General features: G+C 45.0%; 1 protein-coding gene across 3 annotated transcripts in view; it reads right to left on the bottom strand.

Annotated features, from left to right (window-relative positions):
• The window catches only part of TMTC4 (transmembrane O-mannosyltransferase targeting cadherins 4), a 105,677-nt gene extending 89,130 nt beyond the window's left edge, over positions 1-16,547 (bottom strand). For 2 of the 3 annotated variants that reach the window (XM_068267989.1, XM_068267992.1), the window contains exon 1: positions 6,696-6,785. The gene's annotated coding sequence lies outside the window, so the exon portion shown is untranslated. Of the gene's footprint in view, positions 1-6,695; positions 6,786-16,490 lie in introns of those variants that run through there. The other variant, XM_068267990.1, reaches the window with a different exon arrangement.
• Positions 16,548-18,128: the final 1,581 nt, after the last annotated feature.

Genomic DNA, 18,128 nt, shown 5'->3' with positions numbered 1-18,128 from the left:
ATACAATGGCCTCAATTCACTAAGATCATACTGGAGATAATAAGGCAAAAGAGAACTTGCCACCACACAGCGAGAGAGTTATTTTATCTCTTCATTCTTTAAGTTACCTCCTCTGTAGTTATTTTCACATGCAGTTAATTAACAGCCTGTCTTTAACTTTAGAATTCTGGAGTTATTTTAAGGATTGAAGCGTTAACTTTAGGTTTGCCTGAGGTAAAATGTTTCCTGAATACGACATGCCTTATCACCATGGGGATAACTCTAGAAATGTTATTAAAGACAGGAGATAAGCTTAGTGAACTGAGGCCATTGTTGATTGTACAATCTTTCCACTTCTGTGCAATATCAGTGAATACCTGAAGTATCTATTTAAAGTTTATTTACTAAAGCTGGATCTAGACGGAGCGATCCGGCGGCTCGATTAGCCGCCGGATCGACTCTTCCGCATCCCCGCGCGTACCCGCCGCATCCCCGCTCGTCTGCGCGTGCGTCGGATTCGATACCCGCTCGACCCCGCTGGCGCCGCTTATCTTCCACTCGATTCCCCACTATTGTCCGCTCGCGGGGAATCGACCACGGCGAGATCGGACCTGTCGGATCGATTGATAAGAAAAATCGGCATGTGTAGACCCAGCTTTAGATTACCCTTTTACTACAAAGAATTGGTAAGATTGTATAATCAAGATTGCATCATTAGTGGGCACCCTAAAATTTTTAATACTTTTCCAAACAAATCATTTATGTTTAAAATTGTAACCGTTAGCTATAATTACTGATGTTAGAATAATCCTAGCCATCGGCCTCTGAACTCAGTTCACCTGTAAAGAAGAGACTATGCTTGTACAGACAATTTTTCACATTTTCTGTGCATTTTCACATTCGGCTCACCCACCTGCACCTGCTGGCAGTCTGTGGGAATCATATGGACATTGAAATTTTATGTGGCAGGGAATCAGTTTTTTAAACCTGAAAAATCTTGGTGTTCCGATTGAACGCATTACCATTCAAAAGCATTTGCATTGTGCAAAACGGCATGCCCTTTTCAGCAAGTGTGGCCCCAACCTAAAAGAGGAATCAAAATGCAACCATCTTGATGCTGCTAAATTGTCCACCCCAAATGCCACTGTAATACCATTATCTTTAACTTTACACATGCACACGTCTAATAATCAGCCATAACATTAAAACCACAGGTAAAGTGAATTACATTGCTCTCTTTACAGTGGCATTTGGGAAGGGGGGGGGGGGGGGGGATATTTAACAATTTAGGCTACATGTGAAGTCAGTTGTTTAAGGTGATGCACTACAAGAAAGGAAAATGGTTCTCATTATTTTACTATTATTATGATTAATGTAACCATATTGTCAGATTGTGGGCAAAGGTGAGGTATAGCTGGGGCCACATCATGTAGGTGTTAAAAAGTCTGATCACACTTTGGTATTTAAAACACTAGTTTAAGATTGAGATTTGTTAATACGTATTGTGATTGTGTGGAATATGTCATAATTTGCGATGCATAATTGCATTTAAACTACTTTTGCATTATTCAGGGATTTCCATTTAGACTGTCAGCTGCATGCAACTTGGTTAAATAGTCAATGAATGGTCCAGACTCCTTTCCCATCCATTTATAACCCACAGAGGATAGGAAGGAACTGGCCCTTGCCAGTATTGTACTGTGAGCACATAGCGGATCATGCCCTTAGGGCAAGAGGTGAGTGTAGTCAAGTGATTACTTTGGGCAGATGCTGAAAGTCGCACTTGGTGCACATATCTCTAGGTCATGCGTGCGTCTAGGGGCGGGCAGAGTTGGACATTGCCCAGGGCACAAGCAGAATGCCTAACGAAAGTTGTTACTCACATCCCGGGATCCATGCACTGTATGTCCATCCTCCAACCTGGTTCTAGGCTCCTGATTCTCTGCCTGTTACCAGCTGCTATAGCTAGTCGGGGCTACTTACAAAGTTACAAAAGGGAACCTTGCTCTTTTTTTTTTGGTTTGAGGATGGTTGAGTATGAAGTTCAGAACAATAGCATTCCTTCTTGTTGGTCATTTAGTCATCTGTAGTGGCAGATTGCCAACAGATATCCAATAGGATATGTTACAAGCCAAGTACCAGCACAGAGCATGGAAAAGCCTATGTCTAGTGATTTGACTTGTTCTAAGTACCAAATATTACAAAGGAGCAGCAGAAAATGTGTCAGCCTAAAAATATAGGTAAAAGATGTGTGCAACCACTGGGTATACATGATTGCCATCATTTAAAAGACACCTGCTAGTCTGTCAGCACTTGCAGTAGCTGGCCCCCTGTAGTGCCCCCTCCAGTGTCTGAGTGGTGACTGTTCTTTTTCCCTCTCTCCTAATCCTTTATTCCCTTATGCTTTGTAACAGTAGCTCACTACAGCGGGGAACTTGTCAAAGCTGAATTACAGGATGTCAAGTGTTATTTAGACATAACACTCTGTATTTGAACGATAACTGAAGTTATAAAGAGACCGCTTATTCCAATACCCCTGTCACCTAAAAGAAGACTATTGCAGTCCCTACTTTGAAACTGCTTCCTGAGGTCAGATTTACTACACTGTCCAGAATATCCCTACCTGTATTCCTGGGTGGTGTGTAGCATTCAAAAATGTTTTTCATGCTGAAAACTGAATTGGTTCCACCCAAAAACTATGGTAGGGACATTAGACAATATTAATAATAGGGGTTTGATTGTTAGCTCCGCTGAAGCACAATAGTTCTATCTGCTCTGTAGTGTAGATTAGAACATGGCAGCATTATATAAATATAGTACATACCATAATAACAGTAAACAATCATTTGTAACACAGAGTGAGTTACAATGCTGGGATTTAAAGAAAACCTGTACTAAAAAAAAAACATCCCCTGGGGGGTGCTCACCTCGGGAGGGGGAAGCCTTAGGGTCCCAATGAGGCTTCCCCCATTCCTGTACCTGCAGGCAGTCCAGCACTGGCTCCCCCGAAGCGTCCCGCAATCCTCCCCCGACAAGCTTGAGAATTGCCGATTTATTTACCTTGCCGAGATCCAGCGCAGGCGCAGTAGCGGCTCTTCCTTCGGGTAAGGCGGAAATAGATGAACCCGATTGTATCCACTCTACTGCGCTGTCATAAAAAGACTTGCGCCTGTCCATGTAGAGTGGATCGATCGGGTTCAGCTATTTTCACCTTAACCCGAAGGGAGATCCGCTAGTACGCTGTGCTGGATCCCAGAAGGTAAATATTTACATCGCTGCACTTCGGGGGGCTGCAGCTGGACAACAGAGGATACAGAGGCTTCCCCCTCACGAGGTAAGTACCCCCCAGGGGACTTTTTCTAAATTACAGGTTTTCTTTAAAGCGGACAGAGTTTCCCCAACCTGGGGCTTTTGCCAGCCCCCTGCAGCGGCCCTTTGCCTGCAACATTACCAAACGATCCTATGGTCCCTCACTGTCTTTTGTTCTCCCCAACTTGGAAGTCGACGTCTACCGCACCTGCGCAGCCCTGGCCGCGCACATCCTCATACACACTTCTAACGCAAGCGCAGTAGGAGAGAATCTGTAATGAACGAGGATGGGCACGGCCAGGGCCGCACAGGCGCAGTGGACAGCAAATCAACAAAATGAAAGTGAGCCATGCCGGGGGACCAGAGTATCGTTTGGTAACGCTGCAGGCACAGGGCGGCTGCAGGGGGTAAGGGTAACTTTTTTTTTTACAATCTTAAAGAGTAACTGTCAGGCTGCAAAAGCTAATTTAAACCTCTATTCTCCTGTGTTAAACAGTTTAGAAGGAAGCCAAAAAGGCAATACTAAAGTTAAAAATCTCTCTTAAGCTCTTAAAGTTGTTCAATCTTACCATTTTCATGTAGTATAAGAGCTTATCCAATCTATCATTCAAGGTATTTTCAATCTGTTGGCCCTTATACTACATAGATTTGGTAAATCTGTGCAACCAAGATTGTATGGTGTGTGTTGAGCCTTACTTTGATGTGTGCTGAACAGCAAGGCTGGTTATTACCAAGCTCTGAAGGAGGCCGGCAGGACGCATAACAGATACTGCAAAGCATTCTGGGGCTGCCTCTTCTCCCCACTGCAGTACCTTGGGTCATCCCCTTTATTTCCCTATCACGCCCTAAGGCTGCTTTCACAGTGAGAAGTTACAGGCTCATGTTACAGCAGCTTGTAACAGCAGCCAGCACTGAAAAATCACAGGGCACATGTTCCATTAGAGTATACTGCATGAGTCCGCTATTGTTCCTAGCCACATGGCTAATTAATATTCACTGCACAGTAGTATTGTCCATTAGGATCTTTTTTGTGAGTCGAATCATCAGGAAGCAGGGAGGATATGATATCACAATTGGCTTCATAGGAGACAGACAAACATGGAACCTGCCATGAGCTGTCAGGAGCATCATTCTCTGCAAATACTATATAAAAATTCTGTGAAATCCAAACGTGGACAGTGAAATGCATATGTAATGTAAGTACAGCCAATATTTAACTACAGATATATGTGTTTTTTTTTCTCTGAGACCCTATACCTAACAGCTCCTCTTTAAGGTTTCCTTTAACCCTTTCCACTCGGAGTTCTTTCCTAAAGGAAGTCGTTTCTGCTCTCTGAGTTTTTTTTTAAGGACATGCGCTCTCCCTCTTACACTCTATCATTTTAACATGGAACATAACACCGTAACATGGTATATCTTATTTTAAAGAACACATTATAACATTTAATTTGATACCTTATTTGGACAGTTTGGCATGTTCTATTGGCTGGTAGCAGAGGAGAAACCAAGGTATGGTAAATTGAAAAACAGTTTCCTGGGTGTAACACACACAACACAGAAAAAAAAAGTGACATTTAAATATAAATGTCACTTCCTGCGGTCGGGATCGCTGACTTCCGGGATGCGGTAAGGGGGCACTATGTGTGTGGGCATGTACTATTACATGCCCACGAAAGGTCACACAGGGATCGGCGGTCCCGATGCGCTACAAACCGCCGCTGCAGGGATGTCCCGCATAACGGGACATACGGAAAAGTATGTCCTGCTATGCGGGACATACAAGTGCAAAGGGTTAATAAAATACTTTATAAAACCCATTGTATTGGTAAGGGTTCAGCAAATAAACCAGAGAGTGGCAAAACAATTTGTGAGGAGTAGTGGGCTGTGGGTGTCAGAATACCCTCTAAGAAAAGGCACAGGAGACAAAAAAGGGAGCCCGATTGTGCAGTACGTAACTACAATGTGGTAGTGGAAGAAATGTAAAAGAACTACTTACAAAGGTGGGTTGCAGGGGGGCAACCGACCATAGGAAGCAGGTGGAGACAATAAAGCCGACTCCACTCGGGGAGGTCACCGGGGACCTGGATGAGGTCGCTCTCTTTGAAGAAAAATAGGAAACAGGTCTCCACCGTGGTAAAACCACGGGTACTCTGCTTCCACCCCTCAGACGGGTGGCGTGTGGGGTATACAAATCACAAAGGGTATCATTCATAAACAGCTTGTCGGTAAAAAGAATCTGTGCGGGAAAACACCGCTGGCGGTGTTTTAGACTTCTGGGTGGGCATTCATGAAAAAGTATCCATGTGCGGAAGCAGTGCGGAGATTCCCCGAACTAGGCAGGCGGTAGGCTGGCGGTAGGCAGGCGGAGACACAGAAGCTGCCGAGTTGATACATTTCTCCGTGTTCCGCTCTGCTGCAGCTGCCTGGGAGGTCTGTGTGTCTCCATTCACTTGCATTGGTATCGCCACATCACAGGGAGCGGTACTTCCCGACCTCTCACCGCTTGCGGTGATCTTTATGAATAAACATTATGCTACATTTGTTCCGATAATCACCGCACAAGGCGGTGATTTATCACTCTGCTCGGTAGTGTCATTTTTTTATGCGGAAAGAGCCTTTATGAATGCTGACTTTGCCGAGTGGTCGGTAAAGTCAGCTGTTTTTAGCATTCCCGCATGCGGAAATGCTTTATGAATGATACCCAAAATGGTTTAAAGAGGCACCCTGGTGTGTAATAAAAGCGTTTAAAAACGATAAAGAAAATGAGGTAGCTTACCTCAATGACGAAAAATCTTTTTATGGCGCAAAAGATTTTATTAGAGATAGAACAGGCAATGCGTTTTATGGGTCCGAGCCCGCTTCCTCAGGCCAATAACAGTGCCAAACTAAAAGAAAAGTCAAGCATAGGACACTAGGTTGTTAGAATAGAGGACTGCATTGTAATTCATTGTTTCAGTTAGTATGTTCAGGGACCCGCCACCTGATGGCAGCAGTGAATCTGTGTCATTAGTTCTCATAAATGTTCTCTCCCTTTACTAATGAAATAATTTGCTGGGTTTCATATGATGTTTGTAGATCATATTGCTAGAACACTTTTTAATAATGTATGCATGTTAGCAAGTGAAATGCATGTTAGCAAGTGAAATGCATATCACTTTAGTCACGTAACAGAGAAACTAACTTTTACTTTAAAAACAAAAAACAGTACAAGGAACTTTCATGCTCTTTGTCCTCCAGTGATGCGCTTGCACTTATGCACTATACTCCTGCTTTGTGTACACACAGAACACGCAATAACCCGGAGACGACTTCTATTAGGCAGGTGCATAGTGTAGTAAGCTGCCGAGGCACCCGCCCCGCCTGCAGATATAGGCTGCAGCAAGCGATGCAACGAAGTTTCCGCTCACCTCTACCTGCTCCTGCGGCGACCGTGGATCTCCCGTAGCCCGTACTGCAGCGAGCCTCCTGTACTCGCAGGTAACGGGTCTCGGCTTTATGACGTCATCAAGCCGGGACTCGGTACATGCGATACAGGAGCATCTGTATCTGTATGAGCGACCAGCGCAGGCACGGGCAGAGGTGAGAGGATACTTTATAGCATTGCTTGCTGCAGCCATTATGCGCAAGGGAGAGCTGTAAGAGAGCGCACTAGAGCTTAGAAGCAGTGTTGACCGAAAGACTACCCAGGGAGAACTTGTAAGAAGAGTGAGTGTCAGTGTGAGTGTGTGTTTGGCCTGGAATACCTATGGGAAGGAGGGGGGCACTAGTCTACCCGGGAGTCCCATAAGAAGTGCGTGGGGGGGGGGGGGGGGGTGTGTTACTGGACTACCATGGAGAGCTGTAATAAGGAGTACTGTAGGAAGCACTAGACCAGCAGGAAGAGCTGTAATGACTCGAGTACTGTAGGAAGCACTAGACTACCAGGGAGAGCTGTAATCAGGAGTACTGTAGGGAGCACTAGACTACCAGGGAGAGCTGTAATAAGGAGTACTGTAGGGAGCACTAGAATACCAGGGAGAGCTGTAATAAGGAGTACTGTAGGGAGCATTAGACTACCATGGAGAGCTGTAATATGGAGGATGGAGGCACTAGACTACCATAGAGAGCGGTAAGAAAGAGAGTGGCCACTTGACTACCAGAAGGAGGGGGACCTCTAAACTACCAGGTAGAGATGTAAGATAGAGGAGGGGGGCACTACACTGCCACGGAGAGCGGTAAGAAGGGGGGGGGGGGCACTAGAGTACCCGGGAGACCCATAATAAGGAGAGGGGACTACTAGTCTACCAGGGAGAGCTGGCACTAAACTACCATGGAGAGTAGTAAGAAGGGGTGGGGCAATAGATGGCACTAGTCTAGTTTAGGTGTAGGAAACATAGGGAACAGTTCTCTAATCACAGCACCCTCTACAGCACAAAGCGTAATGAATGGCCAAGAAGCCTGGGCGTAGTTTACTACAACCTAGCCATTTGAGAGAGTGCTGTGCACTAGCAGAATTTCCCTATGAGGTTTCTTGCTGGTTCCCCTAAAGTAGACTAGTGCCCACTAGTCTACCTGGTAGACCCATAAGGAGGGGGGCGCTAGACTACCAGGGAAAGCCATAAGAAGGAGGGGGGACCACTAGACTACCAGGTAAAGCCATAAAAAGAGGGGTTTCACTATACTACCAGTCAGAGCAGTAAGAGGGAGGGGACACCACTAGTCTATCAGGGAGAGCTGTAAGAAGGGGACTACTAGACTACCAGGGAGGGCTATACAGAGGAGGAGAAAACAAACTACTAGTGAAACTATAAGGAGAGTTGACCACTAGACTACCAGAGAGAGCTGTAAGAAGTATGATCCACTAGTCTACCATGGAGCAAGGCCCTTTAATTTTTGTGTTTCAAGGCTTTCAATAAGATTTTTTTTTGTCAAGTTGCACTAACGCCTCCTCTTGTAACTATGGCTAGCATGGGAAATTTGATGTGGAAGTAATTTTAAAAGAAAGGCTGGCCATCTTCAGTACCTAAATAACTGGAAAGGTTATGGTTTTGAGCAGAACACACGCATGCAAAAGAGTTTTCCATAGTACACATACAGATACAGTGCATTCATCTGGAAGCTGCCTATGGAGTGGAGAAACTTTTTTGGTGATGGTGAACTTGAAAGCTGGGATACACATTCAGGAGAAATCTGTGAAGAACCTTCAGAAGCACTATACAACTGGGTCACCCTATGATGCACACTATAACACTGCAACGCACTATAAGGGGGGCTAGAATTTATAATATTTATACATATTTTTAATATTTGTCAAAATACAGGAATGGGAGCATTGGACCCACTTATGTCTAGGGCCCTTTCACACCAGAGGGATTTTTCGGCGTTTTAACGCCACGGCCGAAGTTGGCGTTTTGCTAGGTAAAAGAAAGTCCATAGACTTTCATTTTACCTTTCACATCTAACTCGGCGTTTTGGAGCGTTGCGTTTCAACGCTCCCAGGAGCTTTTTCAGGGCTGTTAACAGCCGAAGTTGGCTGTTGGCGTTTCAATGATAGTCAATGGAAAACGCCAACTTCAGCGTTTTCAAAGCCTTTTCAAAGCATTTTACAGCTATCTTGTTCACTTATTTTTATAGAAGAAAAAAAAAAGGACGTTTTCATATGGGCTGTAAAACTCTTTCAAAAGGCTTTGAAAACGCTATGTATTGGCGTTAAGCAAAAGGCTGACTTTCAGCCTTTTCTACCGCAGCCTCTAGTGTGAAAGAGCCCTAAATTCATGCAAGTCTATTAATAACATACTTATTTGCTGATGACAAAAAGTCCTTCCACTTTCTGTAACATAACACATATAAATTGCTTGTAAAACTTATAAGAATTATCATAAGTACCTTCTGTTTTAGGTAGGTAAACCACACTAAGCATTGCTTTTTAGTAGGAGGGCTTTTCAGTCTCTCTCAGTTCCCTATACTTTCCTTGTGGTTTTGGGTCACCCCGAGCTGCTTGGTTACTCTGTTGTAAAAACTATTCACATAAAAATGGCAACCCTAGAAGGAAAGAAGCTTTCTTGATACTTAGGACTATATGTATGTATGCAGCACAGTGGCATAGTGGTTAGCACCCCCACCTTGCAGCACTGGGTCACTGCCAGGGCACTGGTTTATATGTTCTCCACGTGTCTGCGTGGCTTTTCTCCTGTTTCCTCCCACATCCCAAAAACATACAGTTAAGTTAATTGGCTTCCCCATTAATTGGCCCTAGACGATGAAACATACACGATACATACATAGACATATGATTATGGTGGGGATTAGACAGGTTTTTGAGTAGTCCATCTCTTTATGGGGGATTCTCAGTATTTAATTTATTCTTTACAAAAGCACTCCCTAAAAAGAATCTATACAAAGATGCTTGCCGCTTTTCCTACCTGCTTGCCCTATTCTAGAAGTTGGATTGAGCAACTGCCGTTAGCTAAGTGCTTAACCTCCTTGCCGGTTATCCCGAGCTCAGCTCGGGGTAACCTGCGCAGGAGGATTTCTCAGGCCCCGCTGGGCCGATTTGCTGCCGCCGATTTGCCGCTACCCGCCGCGCCAAGTCGCCCCCCCCCCCCACCCCAGACCCCTGCGCAGCCTGGCCAATCAGTGCCAGGCAGTGCTGAGGGGCGGATCGGGATTCCCTGTGACGTCCCGACGTGGATGACGTCATCCCGCCCCGTCGCCATGGCAACCGGGGAAGCCCTGCAGGAAATCCCGTTCTGAATGAGATTTCCTGCTTACTCTGATCGCCGAAGGCAATCGGAGTGGGTGGGGGGATGCCGCCGCTTAGCGGCTATCATGTAGCGAGCCTTGGGCTCGCTACATGATTTAAAAAAAAGAAATAAATAAAATAGTGCTGCGCTGCCTCCTTGCCGGCGGAATTAGACCGGCAAGGAGGTTAAAGGATACCCGAAGTGACATGATGAGATAGACATGTGTATGTACAGTGCCTAGCACACAAATACCTATGCTGTGTTCCTTTTTTCCTTTCTCTGTCTGAAAGAGTTAAATATCAGGTATGTACGTGGCTGACTCAGTCCAGACAGAAAGTGACTACATTGTGACCCTCACTAATAAGAAATTCCCCTTTTTATCTCTTTCCCCAAGCCTCCATGGCAGCACTACGGGTATTGGCCCATACCCCATAGGACATGTTATCTATAAGTGTTTTCCCTTTCCTCGCCCAGGTGTCTTTTTTTCTGGTCCACTCACCTCATAGGACTGGCAGGGTTTGTACTCTGCAGAAACTTTTTTACTTTTTAACCCCCTTACCAACCACATAAGATTTTTTTGTGGGATGTTGGCAGGTCTGATTCCTGTAGAAAGCCGCATAATCTCTAATGGAGTTATGGCTTTTTCTGACCCCCAGTCTGCTGGTCTTAGGGGGTCCGTTCAGCTACTCTCGCCTTGCCCTGCCCGATCGAGTACTAAATGTACTTAGGGTACTGGTGCGAAAATTAATTTACCTGCTCCGGGCTAATAGCTCGGCTGGGCTGCGTCCGTTTCCTCCCTGCATTCCGGCTCCTCTAGCCGCTCCCGGCGTGTGTTCCAGCCAGGCTCGGGCTCGCTTGTATTGCCCCGCCCCTTCCGCTTAGCGGTGGAACGCACGGCCGGATATACGCAAGCCACAACCCTCGTGCGCATTGGCGGCTAGAGAAAGGCGCAGCGATGACGCATGTCGCGCCGCTATGACGCATAGGACGCACATATAGAGGAACATCCTGCGGAGCGCCATGGCGGCTGGGAGACCCTTGTTGTCGGAGATCCACGCCGGAGGAGGAATACATCGCCTACCACTCATTTCTGGATTCAGGTGTGTGTTGAGACATGTAGAGACCATGATGCTCTGGCACTGTTACTTTCTATTAGCATTCCGATTGCAGTCATTATAGGGCTCTCTCTCTCTCTCTCTATCTTTCCTAGCGTGCTGCTGTACTTTCTTGGTGGCCGTACTTATGGACGCTCGCAAGCCCGCTAAAGACCAGCAATATGATCTTAGGTAAGGGGGGGAAGATGGGTAAGTAAGAAGATTTTTAGAAAGAAAAGATCCGAGATAATACTATCCTATTTCACTTTTATCCAGCTCTCGAGGACGAGATAAAAGAAGATCCTCGCACCCTTCCAGGAGGCACTCTAAGGAGAGATCGCATTCCAAGGATAGGTCACATAGGAAGAAATCAAAGCACAGCAAGTCGACTAGATCGCATAGATCAAGGTCTCCCACAGACAGGCAAAATACCAAAGCCTGCTGGGCCTGCGCACAACCAGTCATGCCTAATAAATTGGTGTGCGCCACCTGCTTCCAAGAGCTGGGAAAGGAGGATAACCCAGCCCCAGTGGATGTCTCAGAGTTAGTTCAAAAGGCAGTACAGGATTCCTTGGAAAACCTTGTGGCTAGTATGGCGGTGCAACCGTCTAATGAAAGCCAGGATAGGCCATCCACTTCCAATCCTGTGGATGAGGAATATGACGTTTGATTCAATTTTGCCTTTGTGGAGCCTTTTGTCAGGGCAGTAAAGGAAGCGATTCAATGGGAAGAGCCAGAGGAAATTGATAAAGAGAAAAAACCAAAGAAACGTTATTATAAACACCTTAGCAAGGAGAAGTCAACCTTTCCAGTGATGGACGAAATTCAAGACATAATATTGGAGGAGTGGCAAAAGTTAGACAAAAGACTTCCGTTAACAAACAGAATGGCCAAATTGTACCCATTGCCCGAGTCAACAACGGGTCCGCTGGATACCGCTCCCCCCCGTAGACGCGTCAGTGATGCGTCTAGCGAAACACATTACACTGCCTTTAGACGATGCAATATCATTTAAGGACACTTTGGAACGAAAGCTAGACTTAGACTTAAAAAAGATTTACACTATGTCGGGCGGTATCTGCAAGCCTGCCATAGCCCTTACGTCTGTAGGGAAGGCTATCCGCAACTGGTCCGAGGGATTGGAACAGGCAATCCTGGAAGACACAGATAAAGAAACCCTTCTATCACTAATAGAAGATCTTAAATTATCGGGAGACTTTGTGGGAGAAGCCTCCATAGATATCTTACGTTCGGCATCTAGAAATATGTTCTTTTCTATAACGGCCAAAAGAGCACTTTGGCTAAGAGCCTGGTCCGCTGACCCATCATCAAAATTGCTATGGTGTAAAATACCGTATGATGGTAAAACGTTATTCGGAGAGAAGATGGACTCCGCAATAAATAAAGTGACGGGCGGAAAATCGGGCCTAATCCCACAGGACAGACGCCCTAGTAGACAAGGTTTTACACAACAGCCTCAGTCACAGTCTGCCAGATATCGAAATGCCAGATCATACAGACCGGGGAGAAACTTCAAACGTAACTGGCAATCCGGCCAATATAACCTAAATAAGTCTCAAAAGCCAAAGTCTACTCCGGCTTCATCTAACACTAAGAAGTCTTTTTGACGGTGGCATACTCCAGGAACGCCCGGTGGGTGCAAGACTCCGGCTCTTTTCTCACATTTGGTCAGAGAGGATTTCCTCTCCCTGGGTTTTGAGGACTGTAACTACCGGGCATTTCTGGACGTTCAAGAAAAGTCCACCTCTCAACTTCTTCAAACGCACAAGGGTACCAAAGTCACCCGAGAGGATCAAGATATTGCAGGAATACCTGCAGGGACTCATAGACAAGGAAGCAATAGTTCACTTTCCTCCACACGAGCAGGGCAAAGGTTTTTACTCAAACCTGTTCTTTGTGCAAAAGAAGTCGGGAGAGTGGAGGCCGGTGTTAGATCTCAAGTACCTAAACTCATTCATAGCGCTAGAGAAGTTCAAGATGGAGTCACTGAACATGATTATCTCGATAGTGGAGAAAGACGACTATTTACTCTCTATCGATCTGGAGGACGCGTACGTGCACGTCCCCATTCAGCCATCATTTCAAAGATATCTGCGCTTCGCAATCGAGGAGAATCATTTTCAATTTGTATGCCTTCCTTTCGGCATAAACACTGCACCAAGAACATCTACGAAGGTGTTAGTGGAGGTAATTGCCATACTCCGCCAACTTATCACTATCTCGACGACATACTACTGCTGGGGAAATCAAGAGATCAAGTGCTTCAACACAGACAGATCTTGATTCAAACATTGACCGACTTTGGCTGGCGAATAAATTTTCGCAAGAGTCAGCTGGAACCCACGAAGGACCTGATTTATCTGGGGGCGAGATTTCATACAGGTCACAACGAGGTACGCCTTCCGGAGGGAAAGATACCGATTATGAAGCAGAGGGTTCGCCAGGTGGCTCTTTCCCGACGTCTGAAGGCGAGAGAATGTATGAGGGTATTGGGGACAATGTCCGCAACTATACCCACGATCCCCTGGTCACGTTGGCACAGGAGAGCACTACAACAGGGCTTCCTAGCACAATGGGATGGGACATCTCTGAATCAGACGATACTGATATCCCGGCACATGAAGAAGGACTTAAAGTGGTGGCTCTCAGACACCAACATCAGGAGCTCTCTTCCGCTAACACAAGATCACCCTATCCTCGTCTCGACAGATGCCAGTACGAGAGGATGGGGAGCGACGTGTGGGAGTCACATAGCTCAGGGTCGGTGGCTTCCTCACATGACGACATGGCCAGCGAACAGGTTAGAGCTGAGGGCGGCCTACTGTGCGCTCGATCACTTTCTTCATCTAGTGAAGCATGGATCAGTGATCCTGAAAATGGACAATGTGACAGCAGTTGCTTATATACGCAACCAGGGGGGCACGCGCAGCATTCGTTGTTGATGGAAGTGGAAAAAATCTTCACATTCGCCTCTCGCAATCTTCGAGCCCTCTCAGCAGTCCACATTCCTGGCATCCAAAATGTGATCCCGGATTTTCTCAGTCGTTCCCGCATATCGAACAACGAATGGTCGTTAAACCACAAGGTCTTCAACATGATCTGTACACACTGGGGCAGGCCGGAAGTGGATCTTATGGCGACAGAACGCAACTCGAAATGCGTGAGGTACATGAGCCGCTATGGGGAGCCAGCGGCAGAGAATGTAGACGTGCTAATAGCACCGTGGAACTTTCGGTTGGCTTATGTCTACCCACCAGTGCCTCTGATCCTCCGTCTTCTCTTAAGACTCAAGATGGAAGATGTCACTCTAATAGCAATCCTTCCATGCTGGCCCAAAAGGCCTTGGTACCCTATAGTGCTTCAGAGGATGACATGTCAGCCGATAAGACTCCCAATCAGCAAGGACCTCCTTATGCAAGGCCCCGTAAGCCACCCCAACCCAGCACGTTTGAAACTAATGGCCTACAAATTGAAAGGAGGAAACTGGAGCAACTAGGCTGTGAGGATTCAGTAATCGCTACTCTACTGAAATCTAGAAGTCATACAACAAATCAGTCCTACCAAAGAATCTGGAAAGTATTCACTTCCAACGCCAAGGACCACGACTTTGACCCCACACATCCTCTAGTCCACCAGCTGCTATCTTTTCTCCAGACAGGAGTAGATAAGAACCTTTCCAGTTATTCGATCAAAGTTCAGATTTCAGCACTTACAGGCCAAAGGTGGGCACTGCACCCATTAGTAAAACAATTCGTTTCGGCAGTCATGAAGATACGACCACCTATAAAGCCTATATTTGCTCAGTGGGACCTCCCACTAGTGCTGGGAGTACTCTCAAAACCACCTTTCTTCCCGGTTGAAGACTGCTCACTGGAGAACCTGACGCTGAGGACAGCTTTTCTAGTTGCCATTGCCTCCGCAAGGAGAGTGTCAGAAATGCAGGCCTTGAGTTGTAGAGAACCACATATTCAGTTCTTTCCGGACAAAGTGGTCCTGAGACCGGTCCACAGCTTCTTGCCAAAGGTCGCGACAGCGTACCACCTTAATCAGGAATGGTTCCTGCCAGTATTCAGAGAACAGGACAATCTGATGCTCCATCCTTTGGATGTGGCCGCATCCCTGAAAGCATATATACAAGCAACAGAAGCTTTTAGGAAGCCAGATAGACTTTTTGTTAGTCACTCAGGCTATAGGAAAGGTCAGGCAGTTTCATCGACAACGATATCAGCCTGGCTAATCCGTACTATTCAGAGGGCATACATATCCTCAGATAAATTGCCCCCGAAGGAGATAAAGGCGCACTCCACCAGGGGAGTAGCAGCATCATGGGCAGCGCAGGCGAAGGTAGCACCGGAGAAGGTCTGCCAGGCTGCGAACTGGACTAAAATAGACACATTTATTGCACATTATCGCATAGATACACATGCCGCGACTGCGGTGGAATTTGGAAGGCCAGTTTTGTCCTCTGCCCTTATGTCTAATTTAGAGTGAGCTAAAAAATAAAAAAGTTACTTTGTGTTATTCACCTGCAACAGTCTCCCTCCCGTCTTTTTGTGGTCTAGTTAATTCCCGTAGTGCTGCCATGGAGGCTTGGGGAAAGCAGAAAATTGTATACTTACCTGACGGTAATTTTCCTTTCCCCATGCATCCATGGCAGCATAGGGTTCCCACCCTGTTTCGGTGAGTTACTAGTTACAAAGACACCTGGGCGGGGAAAGGGAAAACACTTATAGATAACATGTCCTATGGGGTATGGGGGGCAAGCCAATACCCGTAGTGCTGCCATGGATGCATGGGGAAAGGAAAATTACCGTCAGGTAAGTATACAATTTTCTGCTTTCTTGCTCTCATAAGCCATTTTCTACTAGGAAAGTGTTTTATAGTTGGAATTTCTTATTAGTGAGGGTCAATTTGTGTGCTAGGCCCTGTACAATAATACACATGTCTATCTCATGTCACTTCAGGTATCCTTTAAGAAAATAAAGAAAACCATGAGAATCCACCATGAGGAGATAAGCAAGTCCAAAGCTGTCAGTTCTGTCAGATTTCTAATACCTAATGTAAGTGGCAGCAACATAGAAAAGTCATTTATAGCACATTTTACTTTGGGAGAAATTTACATTTTGTTTGTGTTTTCAGGTATTTTAAATGTTACAAATTTTTGTGATAGTAGTACTTTAAATTGAAAATAAAAATATGGGACACATTTTTTTTTACTGATGTTGTATTTACTATTGGTACTACAAATACAATTAAAGAGCAACTTTAACAAATATAAGTATGTTTAAAAATATAATATATCAATACCTTGACAACAGAAGTGTACAAATGGAGGATGGACCAAAAAAAGAAGAATGATACTTACTGGTAAATGCCCCATTTTCTTCATCCTCCGAAAGCCTTTAGGTCAGCATCGTTAGTGCTTGCAAGCATACAAAAAAACAGAGTGCTCTCATCAATAAACAGATCCACTTAGCTGTGATAGGCTAATTATTATTATTTTTAATATGTCTATTAAGCTTTTATCACATGTAAGCACATGGCTGTGAAAAATGGTGGCAGGTATGCAGGTATGACATGCTCTACTTATTAGCAGGCTGCAGCTGGGGGAATCTGTTGGCGCTGCGGTGGCCATGCTTTAACTGAGAGGAAACCAGCACTGCTATTCTTGTTAAAGGACAACTGTAGTGAGAGAGATGTGGAGGCTGCCATATTTATTTCCTTTTAAACAATACCAGTTGCCTGGCAGCCATGCTGGTCTGTTTGGCTCCAGTGGTGTCTGAATGGCACCAGAAACAAGCATGCAGCTAATCTTGTCAAATCTGACAATAATGTCAGAAACATCTGATCTGCTGCATGCTTGTTCAGGGGCTGTGGCTAAAAATATTAGAGGCAGAGGATCAGCACGATAGCCAGGCAACTGGTATTGTTTAGAAGGAAATAAAATGGCAGCCTCCACATACCTCTCGCTACAGTTGTCCTTTAACCATTTCAGCCCGCGGGGATTTTTTACCTTATGCATCAGAGCAATTTTCACCTCCCATTCATTTGCTAATAACTTTATCACTACTTATCACAATTTATTGATCTATACCTGTTTTTTCCGCCACTAATTAGGCTTTCTTTGGGTGGTACATTTTGCTAAGAATTATTTTTTTATAAATGCATTTTAACAGGATTAATAAGAAAAAAATGGAAAAAATTCATTATTTCTCAGTTTTCGGCCATTATAGCTTTAAAATAATCCATGCTACCATAATTAAAACCTATGTATTTTATTTGCCCGTTTGTCTCGGTTATGACACCATTTAAATTTTGCCCCTATCACAATGTATGGCGCCAATATTTTATTTGGAAAGAAAGGTGCATTGTTTCTGTTTTGCGTCCATCACTATTTACAAGCTTATAATTTAAAAAATGTTCGTAGTATACCCCCTTCAAATGCATATTGAAAAAGTTCAGACCCTTTGGTAACTATTTATATCTTTTTTTTTTTTTTTTTTTTATTGTAATTTTTTTTTTTTTTACCCATTAAAAATTTTATTTGGGTAATATTTTGGTGTGGGAAATAAACAGTTAATTTTTAATGTTGTTATATGTGTAAATTGTAATGTAAAAAATATGTAGATGTAGTTTTACTATTTGGCCACAAGATGGCCCCCTTCATTTTTTTCCCTCCTTATGCTTCTCGCTAAGCGGAAGTACAAGGGGGATGCAGAAATTTTTCTGGGCAGAAAAACTGAAGCCTCTTTTAAGAGCGCTTCGGTTTTTCTGCGGGGGACACGGATAGGTGATCGGGAACCATGTTCCCGTTCACTGATCCCAGGGCTACCGGGGGACAGCATGGGGGAGCGCCCCGAAGCACGGCACCGCAGAAGAGCAGCCGCCCGGATGTGAGCTTCATGTCCGGGCGGCAGAAATAGTTAAAGCGGATCCGAGATGAAAAACTATACCAAGTAACTTGTCTATATATCTTATCTAAAGTTTAGATAGTTTACACAGC

This window comes from Hyperolius riggenbachi, chromosome 2 (assembly GCF_040937935.1).
Source record: "Hyperolius riggenbachi isolate aHypRig1 chromosome 2, aHypRig1.pri, whole genome shotgun sequence".
In the NCBI taxonomy this organism is placed as follows: domain Eukaryota; kingdom Metazoa; phylum Chordata; class Amphibia; order Anura; family Hyperoliidae; genus Hyperolius; species Hyperolius riggenbachi.
This window is presented reverse-complemented; position numbering and strand designations above follow the sequence as displayed.